Here is a 15,441-nt window from a genome sequence, read left to right as displayed (position 1 = left end):
GTTATTAGAGAATTTCGAGAACAATGCGAATCTAAAAATGTTGAAATTAAGGGAGGCTGCTAGGTAGTCCTTGTCTACAGTTGGTTGTAATTGGCCATATAAAATCAGGAAATATATTTTTTCTGTAGAAATATTCCCGACCACCGTCTCGACGTTTGACTCGTCGGTCGTCGCATGAAGTCACATGCTGGCGGTTATTCCGAGGCAATCAACGTGCCGGGAGCGCACATGGTTTGACCCCAAGATAGCTGGAGTTGGGTGCACACTGCTACTTCCACGTAACCACCTGGCAAACAATCACCAATAAACAATTTAGCCTCAGTGCTTATTATTTTAGGTTACGGAGAACCACCACTCACTGCTCTGCTATTTAAGTTGCAGCTTACTAAGCTAGCAAAGCCACACCAATCACCAGGAGCTTGCATTGGGAGCAACACCAATGGAAGACCACCAGCACTGCCTCTACCTCGTATTAGCTCTCGTCTCGCTGCTCGTCATCTTGCTCGCCAAGCGCCGGCGCTCCGCCGCGGCGCCCGAGCACGGCCTGCGGCTGCCACCGGGGCCATGGCAGCTGCCAATCATCGGCAGCCTGCACCACATGATCGGCAAGCTCCCGCACCACGCGATGCGTGACCTCGCTAGGCGCCACGGGCCGCTCATGCTGCTCCAGCTCGGCGAGGTGCCCACGCTGGTGGTGTCGTCCCGGGAGGCGGCGCGGGAGGTGATGAGAACGCACGACGCGGTGTTCGCGACGCGGCCGATGAGCCCCACCATGCGGGCGCTCACCGACGGCGGCCGGGGGATCATCATGGCGCCCTACGGGGCCCACTGGCGGCAGCTCCGCCGGATCACCATCACCAAGCTCCTCAGCGCGCGCCGCGTCAACTCCTTCCGCGCCGTCCGCGAGGAGGAGGCTGCCGTCATGCTGCGCGTGTGCGCCGCCGCGGCGGCGGAGTCTCGCGCCGTGAACATGCGCGAGCGGCTGTCCGAGCTCATCACGGACACCACGATGCGCGCTGCGATGGGCGACCGGATCAAGGACCGCGAGGTCTTGCTGCGGGCGCTCGACGAAGCCATCGTGCTCGCCGCCGGGTTCAACCCAGCCGACCTGTGGCCGTCATCCCGGATCGTCCGCTGGCTCAGCAGCGCCGTGCGCCGCAGCGAGGAGATCCGTCAAACCTCGTTCGGGATCCTCGACGAAATCATCAAGGACCACCTGGAGAGGATGGAGCGTGGCGACGGCGGCGAGGTCGAAGACCTCCTCGACGTGCTGCTCAAGGTACAGAAGGATGGTGAGCTGCCGATCCCACTCGACACGGACGTCATCAAAGTCGCCATCACTGTAAGCAATCTTCAACTCATCAATCAATTCAATCTGATCCGTTAGTTCTGTACCGATTACTTAGAGATCGACACTCCGTATGATTGCTCGCAGGACATCTTCGCCGGCAGCGAGACGACAGCGCCGACGCTGGAGTGGGCCATGGCGGAGCTCGTCCAGAACCCCAAGGTCATGGAGCGGGCGACGGCGGAGGTGAGGTGCGACGTGCCTTCGCCGCGCACGGGTCGGTGCGGGAGGAGAAGCTCGTGGAGGCGGGGCTCCAGTACCTGCCCCTCGTCATCCGCGAGACGCTCCGGCTGCACACGCCGCTGCCGTTCCTGATCCCGCAGGCGTGCCAAGAACCCTGCCGCGTGCTGGGCTACGACGTGCCGCAGGGCATCACGGTGATGGTGAACGCCTGGGCGCTGGGCCGCGACTAGCGCTACTGGCCGGGAGACCCCGACGCGTTCCGGCCGGAGCGGTTCGAGGCCGGCGGCGGAAGCGCGGCGGATTTCAAGGGCACCGACTACGAGCTCCTGCCGTTCGGGGCCGGGCGGAGGATGTGCCCTGGCCTGGGGTTCGGGCTGGCCAACATGGAGCTCGCGCTCGCCAGCCTCCTCTTCCACTTCGACTGGGAGGTGCCCGGCGGCGCCAAGCTCGACATGACCGAGGCGTTCGGCATCACCGCGCACCGGAAATCCAGGCTCCTGCTCCGCCCCATCCTTCGCGTTCCTGTGCCCGGCGTCTAGGTGGATGTGAAGTACAGGATGCGAAGTCCTGTGTGCCACGTGGATGCAAGAAGCATCGGATGCGCTGCTCTCTTGCTCGCGCAACGTTTGTGAAGTTAATTATAAAATTATTGCAATAAGGCCCCCGGCATAAATTTTAGATTTCATGTTAGCAAGAATTGAAACTATGATGATCAAGCACGAAGGCGATCTTTGGATGACTGCTGATATGGATGTTTTGATTGAGATGCATGTGTATGGCCATGCAGTGCCTCCTTTAATTTTCTGTCGGAAAATGCGTCGTGGGTGTACGCCCTTAGGGTGTATTGAGTTCATGAAAAATTTGAATTTCGATATTGTAACACATTTTATTGTTACTTGACAAATAATATCTAATTATGTATTGATTAGGTTTGAAAAACTCATCTCGTGCTGAAGCACAAACAAACATCATCGTACATGGATTCCTTATCTTTTGAGTCTTTGTAGCTTATTATCTATTTTATATGTTGCTGACGGCCCGCGGGCATACACGGGCGCACTTTCTCTCCTCCGCCCGTTTCGGCATGAGCTGTTTAATGGCGCTCGAACTCATGCAAATGGCAGTAGAGCGGGCACAAAACAAAAGCAAGCATCATGTTCTCGTTACGGGTCTGGAGGAGGAGAAGGCTTCAAACAGTGCAATCTAGCAGACGACTGCCTCAACTGTGGTTGCATTGCGAAGCTGAGGCGTCCCCACATAAATAGAGACTAAATGTGATACAAATATTATTCTCAGGAGACTGATAACATATTTATTCAACAGATGGTTCAGTCACCGTACAAACCTCCGAGGAGGCGGACACTCGATACAAACGATAATAAGTAATAAAACAGCTACGGTGATACACCAAAGCACGACCTAGACGGTTTCCAGCTCGGGCTCCGAGTAATACGCTAGCAAAAGCATCTTGCAGAGGGCCAACACCACAGGCAAGGTTGGGCGCGGACGCAACCTCTACTCAACGTCTTCAATTACGAAGTCCGGATCTTCTTCTGAAGAAAAACCACAAATATATATCGGGTGAGTACGAAAGTACTCAACAAGTTCAACCCCATCCACGGAGGGGGTAACACAGATATGCACAGGATAAATCAAGGATAAGGCTGAGGGTTATTTGCGGTAAAGCTAGATTTTATACATGTAAGGGTTTATTTTCGAAAAGAGTTTTCTTAAAACAGTTTCTTACTTAACCGAATAAGGAGTGGGGTTGATCCTACGCAAAGGATCCAAGTTTTATTGATACTGGACTCCCCATCCGCAGTAGCTCACGGCACAACTGCCAGACACCTTCCCAAAACAACTCACACCACGGAAACATCCCTCCCAAAAGTCTAGTTGTATGACCAAACCGTAACGCGCCCAATATCGTGGGCACGGCTATTTGAACAGGTTTTACACTCTGCAGAGGTGTGCAACTTTACCCACAAGTGGGGTACCACAGCACGATCACCTTAGTGTCGGTGTAGATCCCAACAAAGTCATTACCCACCTTAGCTAGACCTAACTAACCAACACGGACTTCACCAAGCGGCCATTGACCTTTACTGAGGTTTAACCGGGGCATAAGTCACCACGACCTTATCCCTTCTCCTTGGTCACCCGTTGCTCTCAGCTCTACTGATAGCTATCAGACTAACTAGTGGGGTTTATGCTAAGCCGTTGCCACACACAATGGTCAAGTGGTTTGCACGATAGTTGAGTTAGGCAAGATGACACATCAACTCGGTCCTTAATTATGACGGGATTGATATCTCCCAACCTTCTTGCTCAACCATAAAGGTACGAGCCTCCTATATGACAGTTCACACAGAAATGCCATCCACCCATCCCATCTTAACAATTCTATTCTTTTATAACCCACTTACCTTTCACAAAACTCACACATTTTCCTTTTTATAAAACAGGTTGTAACCATTTTTTAGTGTAATTAAAATGAGCACAAGATCCTAAGTGGCATTCTAGCAGCGATTAACATCCAAATAGATTAACTCGTATTTAGATATTAATCTAGGTGGTCAAGGAATGGTTATAACAAATCAAGGGGTGGCTATCCAACTATGTTTTTAGCAATCAAAACATATGCAAGTATGTAAAATAGCCGATAGGTTGTGTTTATAAAACTGGGTTAAATATGTAATCAAAGGATGAGATTGAACTTGCCGTCTTCGAAGCCTTCCGGGAGTTCTTGCTCGCAGTACGGTTCTTCAGGCTCCGGCTCGCGATACTGCTTGGCGAACTCCTTGACGGGTTCTCCCTCATTCGCATCGGTATCTACGGCACACACAAACAAACACACAATAAACAAAAAGAAATAAATGTTTTATCGTTGAGCTCGAATCGGAGAAGGTTAATATATGGATATGGGAATAATATTTTTGGGAGATTTTCTAATGGTACGGCTGAAAATATATTAGAAATGACGTGGTAAAGTTTCGGGGTGATTGGAGAATTTTTTGTGCATGAAATGATAGGTCGGGGAGGCGTTTAGGGTTAAATAAGGATCTAGGGGCTTATTTGTAATTAGTTTTGAGAGTGAAAGGACATGATTATAATTTTGGAAAACATCCAAGCTACTCTGGAAATGTGCAGGGACCGATTGGTAATTATCTTGAATGGTGGAAGGGTTGATTTGGAATAATTAAAGATGGAGGGGGTTTCTTTTAAAAGGAAATAGAGAGAGAGGGGGCTCTTAATAGAATAGAAAGGGAGGGAGGGGATTTTGGGCAAATATGCCCTTCTTCTTCCTCCTTCCCGTGGGGAACAGAGGAGGGGGCTCCTGGGCACCGGCGCCGGCTCCTACCGGCGGCCCTGGACACGGCAGCGGCCGGGAGGAGGGGGAAAAGGGGGAGGGCGACACGGGGGATCGATTCCCCTCCTCAATTTGGGTGGTGGCAGCCTGTAGAGGCGGCGCCACGGTGGCGGGCGGCGGCCGGCGGGCGGCGGCCGGCGGCCGGCGTGTGTGGCGGCGGTGCTGCGGGGCCCGGCGGCGGCTAGGGCTAGGGGGAAAACGACGAGGGGAGCAAGGGCATTCTATTGCCCTTCTCACCTTGGGCTGGGATGGAGCGAGGAGGCGGCGCGACGGTGGCCTGCAGCGGCGAGCGGAGGCGTGCGTGGCGGCGGCGCTGCGGGCTAGGAGAGGGGCACGCGGTGGCGAGGGCGGTGATGGCGGTCGGGGCTGCGCGAGGAGCCTATTTCTAGGCGGGGTAAGGCGGTGGGGAGGACGGGGTGCGTCGGGCGGCCGGCGGGGCAGCTCGCGGCCATTAATGGCGTTCGGAGCGTCGCGGAGCGGCGGCTCGAGCGGCGAGGCAGCACAGGGTGATGGGACGGCTCGGGCAGGTGCAAGAGGGGGAGGCGGCGCTGTGCTTGACGACGGGCGGCGCGACGAGCATCTGGGCGCGTGGTTCACGTGGGAGCAGGGGCACGCGTGCGAGTGGACAGGAAGCAGGAAGGAGGAAAGAGAAGGAAGAAGAAAGGAGATGGAGGATGAAAAAGAAAAGAAGAAAAAGAAAAAGGGAAAGAGAAGAAGAAGAAAAAGAAGAGAGGGAGGAAAAAGAGAGCGAGAGAGCGGCTGTCGGCGGGATTCGCGGAGACGATCGACCATGCGTGGCGGTGACCGCGGGGTTGATCGAGCACGCGCGGCGGTCGGGCGACACGCAGCGCAACGCGCGGGACAAGGAAAAGAAAGAGAAGTGACAGCGATTGATTTCGGTGTTGGGCGGCGAAACACCGGGAAAAATTTTGGGAGATTTGGAGCTTGGACGGAAAAAGATTCTGAAACGATTCGAGCTCAGCGACGAAAAAGTTTTGAAAATTATATTTAGCGAGTGATTTGTTTTGGTGAATTTTTTTAGGATGTTACAAACCTACCCCACTTAAAATGAATCTCATCCTCAAGATTCGGCTGGTTTCTAAAGAGATGGGGAAACTCCTTCTTCAGGGCATCTTCGCGTTCCCACGTGGCTTCCTCTAGTCCGTGTCTGCTCCATTGCACTCTGCAAATCTGTACTTCTGAGTTCCTTGTTCTTTTTGTGACAGTGTTCAAAATTTTGACCGGTATCTCCTGGTATCGCAGGTCGGGCTGCAAATCTATTGCCTTTACTGGCACATGTTCTACCTCGGGTACCCTCAAGCACCTTCTTAGTTGTGAGACATGAAACACTGGGTGTATGTCTGACATTCCTTCTGGTAGTTAAAGTCGGTAGGCCACTTTTCCGACTTTCTTTAGTACTTGGTACGGTCCAATGTTCCAGGTGGCTAACTTTCCATGTACTTGAAACCTTCGGATCCTGTGAATATGTGAAACCTTGAGGTAGACGAAGTCTCTTGGATTGAAACTTATTTCTCGTCTCTTCTTGTCCGCGTAGCTCTTCTGCCTGCACTGGGCTGCTTTCAACTTTTCGCGGATTTTTGTTACTCTTTCTTCTGCTTCCTTTATGAGGGCTGGTCCAACTAATGAACGCTCTCCTACTTCTGACCACATCAGAGGGGTTCTGTACTTTCTCCCATAGAGAGCCTCAAATGGCGACATGTCTAAGCTTGCATGATAACTGTTGTTGTATGAGAACTTTGCATAGGGCAAACTCTGTTCCCAATCTTTACTATAAGTCAGGACACATACCCTTAATATATCCTCCATAATTTGGTTTACCCTCTCAGTCTGTCCATCAGTATGCGGGTGATAGGCCGAACTAAAATCCAATTTGGTCCCCATGGCCTTGTGCAGACTTTTCCAAAACTTGGAGGTGAACTAGGTCCCTCGATCTGAAATGATTCTGCTAGGCACACCATGCAGCTTTACTATATTATCAACATAAAGCTGGGCTAGCTTTTCTCCTCCATAGTTGGTCCGTACGGGTAGGAAGTGAGCGACCTTGGTGAGCCGGTCCACTAATACCTAAATGGAGTCATAACCTTTCTGGGTTTTGGGCAATCCTACCACAAAATCCATTCCTATCTCGTCCCATTTCCAAACTGGGATAGGTAGGGGTTGTAGTAATCCTGTTGGCTTCTGATGCTCAGCCTTGATCCTTTGACATGGGTTGCAATGGGCCATGAACTGGGCAATGTCTGACTTCATTCCATTCCACTAGTACTTTTGTTTTAAATCCAAATATATTTTGGTGGACCCTGGGTGAATGGAATATACTGAGTTATGAGCCTCGTCCATGATCACTTGCCGGAAGTCCCCTTCCTTGAGCACACAAATTCTATCCTTGTACCACAAGGTTTCCTTTTCGTCCACTCGAAAATCCGGTGCTTTGTTTTTTCCAGTATGTTTGCGGATTCTCATTAAACCCTTGTCCAACCCTTGGGCCTTTCTGATTCTGTCCTCCAGGGTAGGTTGGATACTCAGCTTGTGGCTGGAGCCTCGAGGGACAATGTGCACATTCAATCGTCCCATTTCTTCTTGCAGATGGGCATCCTTGGGTCCATAAGGTTTCCGACTTAAGGCATCGGCTACCACGTTAGCTTTCCCGGGGTGGTAATGGATTTCCAAATTATAATCCTTAACCAATTCCAACCATCTTCTTTGCCTTAAGTTCAAATCCGGCTGGGTGAAGATATACTTCAAACTCTTATGGTTGGTGTAAATCTCACACTTATTTCCAATCAAGTAATGTCTCAAAATCTTAAGGGCACGCACTATGGCTACAAACTCTAGATCATGTGTTGGGTAATTCTGCTCATGAGGCCTGAGCTGTCGGGAGGCATAAGCTACTACCTTCCCGTCTTGCATGAGGACATATCCTAACCCTTGGCAGGATGTGTCACAATAGATGACAAAGTCCCGGTGGATATCTGGTAGGGCTAGTACTGGAGCAGTTGTCAATCTTTTCTTCAATTCCTGAAAACTCCTTTTGCAGGACTCTGTCCAAACAAACTTCTTTTCCTTCTTAAGCAGCTCTGTCATGGGCCGGGCTATCTTGGAGAATCCTTCAATAAATCTCCGATAATACCCAGCTAATCCAAGAAAGCTTCTGATTTAACTAGCATTAGTTGGTTGCTGCCAATTGGAAACCGCTTCGACTTTCTTAGGGTCGACTGTTACTCCTTCTGCGGTTAGAATATGATCAAAGAAAGCCACTTTCTCTAGCTAAAATTCACACTTGCTGAATTTTGCATAGAGTTTGTGCGCTCTTAACTTTTCCAGAACTATCCACAGATGTTGCGCGTGTTCCTGGAAACTCTGGGAGTAGATAAGTATGTCGTCGATAAAGACTACAACAAACTTATCTAACTCATCCATAAACACCTTGTTCATGAGATTCATGAAATAAGCAGGTGCATTCGTGAGTCCAAAAGACATCACGGTAAACTCAAACTGCCCGTAACGGGTGACAAAAGCTGTCTTTGGGATGTCACTTTCCTTAACCTTGAGCTGGTGATATCCTGATCTCAGATCAATCTTGGAGAAGTACTTGGCTCCTTTTAGCTGATCGAAGAGATCATCAATTCTGGGGAGAGGCTACTTATTTTTTATGGTGACCTCATTCAGTGCGCGATAATCCACACACATCCTCATACTTCCATCCTTTTTCTTGACAAACAGAACTGGGGCTCCCCATGGAGATGAACTAGGTCTGATAAAACCACTTTGTTGTAACTCTTCTAGTTGTTTCTTCAGCTCTGCTAGTTCTGGGGCTGCCATCCTATAGGGTCTCTTGGCTATGGGAGAGGTCCCTGGGACAAGGTCAAGGGAGAACTCTATGTCCCGGTCTGGTGGCATTCCAGGAGTTCATCGGGGAAAACATCGGGGTCTGAGTATGGCAGGTCACTTGTATCCCATCTGAGTTGGTTAGGTGTACTACCTTGTCAGCACAATCTATGAGACCATTGTGTAGGCTTAACCAGTCCATTCCAAGGATCACATATATTCCTTTAGACTTAAGTACTACTAGATCGGCTAGAAATTCTACCCCACTTAAATTGATCCTTACCCGGGAACAACCCAGTTGACACTTGATGTCACCTCCAGGCGTTCAGGTTAATAGGGGTGTTTTAGTAGTACCGTAGGTATTTTATGTTTATCCACAAATCTTGACGATATGAATGAGTGTGATGCTCCAGAATCAAATAATACTGTTGCCAGAGTTGAGCTGACTAGGAACTCACCAAGTACCACTCCTTGTGCACCATGAGCCTCCTGTGCGTTGATGTGGTTGACGCGGGCTCGTCCATAAGGCTGCTGGCTGTTGTTGTTGTTGCCCTTGTTGTTGCTGCCGATGGGGACACGGTTGGCTCTGGATACAGGTGGCCTAGGCCCATTCACCGAGTTGGAGAATGTCGATGCAGCAGGCTTATTTTTGGCATATGGGCAGTTGGCAATGTAATGTCCTGTCTCACTGCAGTTGAAACAAGCTCCAGCATTGTTGTTGTTGGGGGTGACTTGGCTTGCATTGCTCTACGGGGCCTTCATGGGGTTCTGGTTTCTGAACTGTGTGTTAGGGGCCTGGGGGCCTGTCACTTGGGACTGGGTCCTATACTGTATTGGGGCCTGAGATCTTGGTGCAGTATAGCTGGAGCTTCTTGGTTTCTGGAAGCAGACCTGCTGGTGGGCCTTGCTTTCTAGGAACTTGTGCTTGTTTTCCTTCCATTCTTCAGCTTTGGCCCTTTCTGTGAGAATGGCCATGTTCATCAGAGTATTGAAGTCCGGGTATATCTGAGGGGTAAGCAAGGTCCGGAGTTCTGGGCTCAATCCTTTCTTGAACATGTCCTACTTCTTTTCATCCTTATCCACTTCCTCGGGTGCATAGCGGGCCAGCTTCATGAACTGGTAGGTGTACTCTTCTACTAATATGCTTTCTTGCTGCAGTTCGCGGAACTCATCCGCCTTGCGCTTCATGGTGGCCGGGGGGATATGATAGTGGCGGAACTTCTTCACAAATTCCTTCCAAGTGATGGTGGAGGCATCTTCGACAGCAGCACAGTAATTCTCCCACCAAGCTAAGGCAGTTCCGGTGATTTGGTGAGCGGCCAGGAGAACCTTGTCTCGATCTTGGCACTCGAACGGCTCGAGCTTCCTCTGGATCACACGCAGCCAGTCATCTGCCTCCAAGGAGTTGCTGGATCCGGCAAATGTTGGTGGCTTGGTTCTCAGGAAAGCTGTCAGCTTGTCATTCATGGTCTGCTCTCTTGGCCGCTTATTGACGAGGGCATTGGCCAGGGTTTCCAGTATGAGAGTCTGATTGTGTATTATCTGTGCCAGGTCCCCGAGGGATGGTGGTGGTGGCAGTGGCATTTCCCCTTGGCTTCCTTTTCCTTGCTGGTCTACCTCCTGCTCCTTCTGGTTTCGGTCTTGTCCATGCTCATCTTGCGGCCCTCCTGCGCCAGGGGCTGCAGGGGTCTGACTGTGAGAGGCTCTTGAACCACGTCAGGAAGACATCTGTAGATTGGATAGAGTCTTTGTGAGACTGGGATTAGGATTAAGTGATGTTTAAGTTATTTAATTTGTATTTTTTTTTAAAAAAGGCAGAATCTTTCTCCTACCGAAAAGTACACTAGCTAGCAACAAGCACACAGACAAGCAAACAACAGACACAAACAACTTCATTACTGTAAGGGGGTACAACACTGGGGTGAGACCGAAACGTGTACTACATGACCGGGTACAAAGGTCACCACTAAGGGTACAATTTAAACCAAAGGGCTGGGGGCTATTTCTAGGGTGGCTTCGGGGCATGCTACTCGCCGGGCAAGCCTTCTTCCGAGATGGAGTGTGCCTCTAGGGGAATGAATAGTCCTTGCTCGCCGTCCTCTAGGTTTCCATTTTCTCGGGGTTGCTCAACAGCTTCTTCTTCAACGGCGGCAGTAGGCACTTCAGTATTCTCTGGTGGGACTTGTGGGCTTCGCAAGAGTGGTCCCCATCCTATGATGGGCATCCCAAGTAGAATATGGTTTTCCCCAATTGCTGGGACTGGCGTTTCACTTTTGGTCCATTCTTGCATACGTCGGTCCCGGGCCTGCTTGAGGCTCTCCTGGGCAACTGCTTCGCTACTGACCGTGGCTACGGCTCTTGCCTCGGCTTGGGACACCCTAATCTGATGCATCCTTACCGCGAGCTCTGCTCGCTCGGCCCAGAGGGTCTGCTCCCTGAGGATGCTGGCTTGCTCGTCAAAGAGCTGATCCAAGGAGGCTAGGTAAGTAGCCACTTGGTACAGGGGATCCTCTTCATGGCGGCGCCATTCCAGGCTCCTCATGCGAGCTTCCCAAACTGGGGTTCTGATGGCCGGAGGAAAGAATCTCATTGGGGTAGGGGCGAGATGTCCTTCAAAAATCCGGCACAGGTAACGGGGTGCCTTCCTGATGACCAAGGGATAAGTGTCTTGGTAAATAAATCCAGTGGCAGTCACTTGCCATGGCTGGATGTCGGGGTAGCGGTCACTTTTGGCGATGACCAGGATCACCATGCAGCGGAGGGTACCGTGGTGCTTGTACTCCCTGCTGTAGTACCTTGGGCGTTCCGTAACGCCAAGGCTCTCTAGGGCATTGATCAAAAGGTTGGGAAAGCCATGTGCAGCTTGGCAAATGCCCTGGGCCCAACCATCCTCAGCCATCTAAAAACAAAGATAGGGTGAACAAGCTTTTCACAAATACTTAGATACAAAAGGGGATAGACGGTCTTTATTTCATCACAGGGTTGGGTACATGGTTCATGGATACATTATTAAGATAGCGGTTCTAGCCTGGACATACTACTCTCTACTCATGGGGATGCTTCCTCAAACCTGGTGCGGCGCTTCTTTGGTGGAAGGTAGTGCTCTTCATCTTCGGTCTGAGTACCCTTATCCCAATGGGTTTCTTCGGGTTCTTCTTCTAGCATCCCAGCTTCTGTCCTGGGAGCCTCATGGTTTTGCCATTGGGCTTGGAGAGCGGCTAGAGAGTTCTCGGCTTGTATGTCTCTTTTTCGTCGTAATTCCATATCTTGAATTGCCTTTTCTGCCCTGCGGATTTGGTGCTTCAGTTGTGCCGCTTGTTCTTGGTAGAGTTGGTCCAAGCCGGTGAGGTAGATGCATAGGTGGGGAGACCGTATCTTCAAATTCTTCTTCTTCCCTTCCAAGTCCTCTCATCTGAGCAATCCATGTGCGTCCTCTTCCTCTAGTAGGTGGGAAAAATCCCATAGGAGTCTGTTGGAGATGATGCTTGTAAACCACACGCAGACGTCGCAGGGCTTTTCGGGCAGCCTTTCGGTAGGTGTCTGGGAAGCAAAAGCCAGTGGTGGAGATGAACCAGAGTTCCACGTTGGGATAGCGGGTGCTCTTGCCCACGAAGATCATCATGTCGCACCGAAGGGTGCTCCTGGAGTCGTACTCCCGGTAGATATACTCCGGTGGGTCCACAACTCCGACGCATTCCAGGTTGAGTAGCAACAACTTAGGGAGGCCAGGCTCTGCGGGGCAGATTCCGCCACTCCATTCGTCGTCAGCCATCTGGAACCAGGCAAAGGCCAAAGGTAAATGTTGTGTGGAAAGATGGACTAGGCAGGGAAAGTCCTAGGGAAAATGGCTTAGAAGAGGTCCTCGATCCTTAGGGTCACGTCCTACGGCCAACCTACGGCTCTGATACCACCTGAGGCGTCCCCACATAAGTAGAGACTAAATGTGATATAAATATCAGTCTCAGGAGGCTGATAACACATTTATTCAACAGATGGTTCAGTCACCGTACAAACCTCCGAGGAGGCGGACACTCGATACAAACGATAATAAGTAATAAAACAGCTACAGTGATACACCAAAGCACGACCCAGACGGTTTCCAGCTCGGACTCCGAGTAATGCGCTAGCAGAAGCATCTTGTAGAGGGCAAACACCACAGGCAAGGTTGGGCGCGGACGCAACCTCTACTCAACGTCTTAAATTGCGAAGTCCGGATCTTCTTCTGAAGAAAAACCACAAATATATATCGGGTTAGTACGAAAGTACTCAACAAGTCCAACCCCATCCACGAAGGGGGTAACACATATATGCACAGGATAAATCAAGCATAAAGCTGAGGGTTATTTTAGGTAAAGCTAGATCTTACACATGCAAGGGTTTATTTTCGAAAAGAGTTTTCTTAAAACAGTTTCTTACTTAACCGAATAAGGAGTGGGGTTGGTCCTACACAAAGGATCCAAGTTTTATTGCTACCGGACTCCCCATCCGCAGTAGTTCACGGCACAACTGCCAGACACCTTCCCAAAACAACTCACACCACGGAAACATCCCTCCCAAAAGTCTAGTTGTGTGACCAAACCGTAACTCGCCCAATACCGTGGGCACGGCTATTCGAATAGGTTTTACACTCTGCAGAGGTGTGCAACTTTACCCACAAGTGGGGTACCACAGCACGATCACCTTAGTGTCGGTGTAGATTCCAACAAAGCCATTACCCACCTTAGCTAGACCTGACTAGCCAACACGGACTTCACCAAGAGGCCATTGACCTATTACTGAGGTTTAACTGGGTCATAAGTCACCACGACCTTATCCCTTCTCCTTGGTCACCCGTTGCTCTCAGCTCTCCTGATGGCTATCAGACTAACTAGTTGATTTTATGCTAAGCCGTTGCCACACACAACGGTCGAGTGGTTTGCACGATAGTTGAGTTAGGCAAGATGACACATCAATTCGGTCCTTAATTATGACGGGATTGATATCTCCCAACCTTCTTGCTCAACCATAAAGGTACGAGCCTCCTATATGACAGTTCACACAGAAATGCCATCCACCCATCCCATCTTAACAATTCTATTCTTTTATAACCCACTTACCTTTCACAAAACTCACACATTTTCCTTTTTATAAAACAGGTTGTAACCATTTTTTTAGTGTAATTAAAATGAGCACAAGATCCTAATCGGCATTCTAGCAACGATTAACATTCAAATAGATTAACTCGTATTTAGACATTAATCAAGGTGGCCAATGAATGGTTATAACAAATCAAGGGGTGGCTATCCAACCATGTTTTCAGCAATCAAAACATATGCAAGTTTGTAAAACGGCCGATAGGTTGTGTTTATAAAACCGGGTTAAATATGTAATCAAAGGATGAGATTGAACTTGCCGTCTTCAAAGCCTTCCGGGAGTTCTTGCTCACGGTACGGTTCTTCAGCCTCCGGCTCGCGGTACTGCTCGGCGAACTCCTCGACAGGTTCTCCCTCGTTCGCACCGGTATCTACGGCACACACAAACAAACACACAATAAAGAAAAAGGAATAAATGTTTTATCGTTGAGCTCGAATCGGAGAAGGTTAATATATGGAGATGGGAATAATATCTTCAGGAGATTTTCTAATGGTACGGCTAAAAATATATTAGAAATGGTGTGGTAAAGTTTCGGGGTGATTAGAGGATTTTAGGCGCATGAAATGATAGGTCGGGGAGGGGTTTAAGGTTAAATAAGGATCCAGGGGCTTATTTGTAATTAGTTTTGAGAGTGAAAGGACTTGATTATAATTTTGGAAAACATCCGAGCTACTCTGGAAATGTGCAAGGACCGATTGGTAATTATCTTGAATGGTGGAAGGGTTGATTTGGAATAATTAAAGATGGAGGGGGTTTCTTTTAAAAGGAAATAGAGAGGGGGGCTCTTAATATAATAGAAAGGAAGGGATGGGGTTTTGGGAAAATCTGCCCTTCTTCTTCCTCCCTCCCGTGGGGAATAGAGGAGGGGGCGCCGGCGCCGGCTCCCGCCGGCGGCCCTGGGCACGGCAGCGGCCGGGAGGAGGGGGAAAAGGCGGAGGGCGACATGGGCGATCGATTCCCCTCCTCGATTTGGGTGGTGGCGGCCTGTAGAGGCGGCGCCACGGTGGCGGGCGGCGGCCGGCGTGCGTGGCGCCGGCGCTGCGGGGCCCGGTGGCGGCTAGGGCAAGGGGGAAAATGACGAGGGGAGCGAGGTCATTCTATTGCCCTTCTCACCTTGGGCTGGGATGGAGCGAGCAGGCGTCGCGACAGTGGCCTGCGGCGGCGGGCGGAGGCATGCGTGGCGGCGGCGCTGCGGGCTAGGGGAGGGGGCACGCGGTGGCGAGGGCGGTGATGGAGGTCAGGGCTGCGCGAGGAGCCTATTTATAGGCGGGGTAAGGCGGTGGGGAGGACGGGGCGCGTCGGGCGACCAGTGGGGCAGCTCGTCGCCATTAATGGCGTTCGGAGCGTCGCGGAGCGGCGAGGCGGCACAGGGTGACGGGGCGGCTCGGGCTGGCGCGAGAGGGGGAGGCGGCGCTGTGCTTGACGACGGGCGGCGCGGCAAGCATCCGGGCGCGTGGTTCACGTGGGAGCAGGGGCACGCGTGCGCGTGGACAGGAAGCAGGAAGGAGGAAAGAGAATGAAGAAGAAAGGAGAAGGAGGGAGAAAAAGAAAAGAAGAAAAA

General features: G+C 50.8%; 1 pseudogene; it reads left to right on the top strand.

Annotated features, from left to right (window-relative positions):
- The first annotated feature begins 321 nt into the window (after positions 1–321).
- LOC120711539 lies at positions 322–2,270 on the top strand (annotated as a pseudogene).
- The last annotated feature ends 13,171 nt before the right edge of the window (positions 2,271–15,441 follow it).

Source organism: Panicum virgatum, chromosome 6K (assembly GCF_016808335.1).
Source record: "Panicum virgatum strain AP13 chromosome 6K, P.virgatum_v5, whole genome shotgun sequence".
Taxonomy (NCBI): Eukaryota; Viridiplantae; Streptophyta; class Magnoliopsida; order Poales; family Poaceae; genus Panicum; species Panicum virgatum.
Note: the sequence above shows the minus strand (reverse complement) of the source record. Positions and strands in the feature narration are given on the sequence as shown.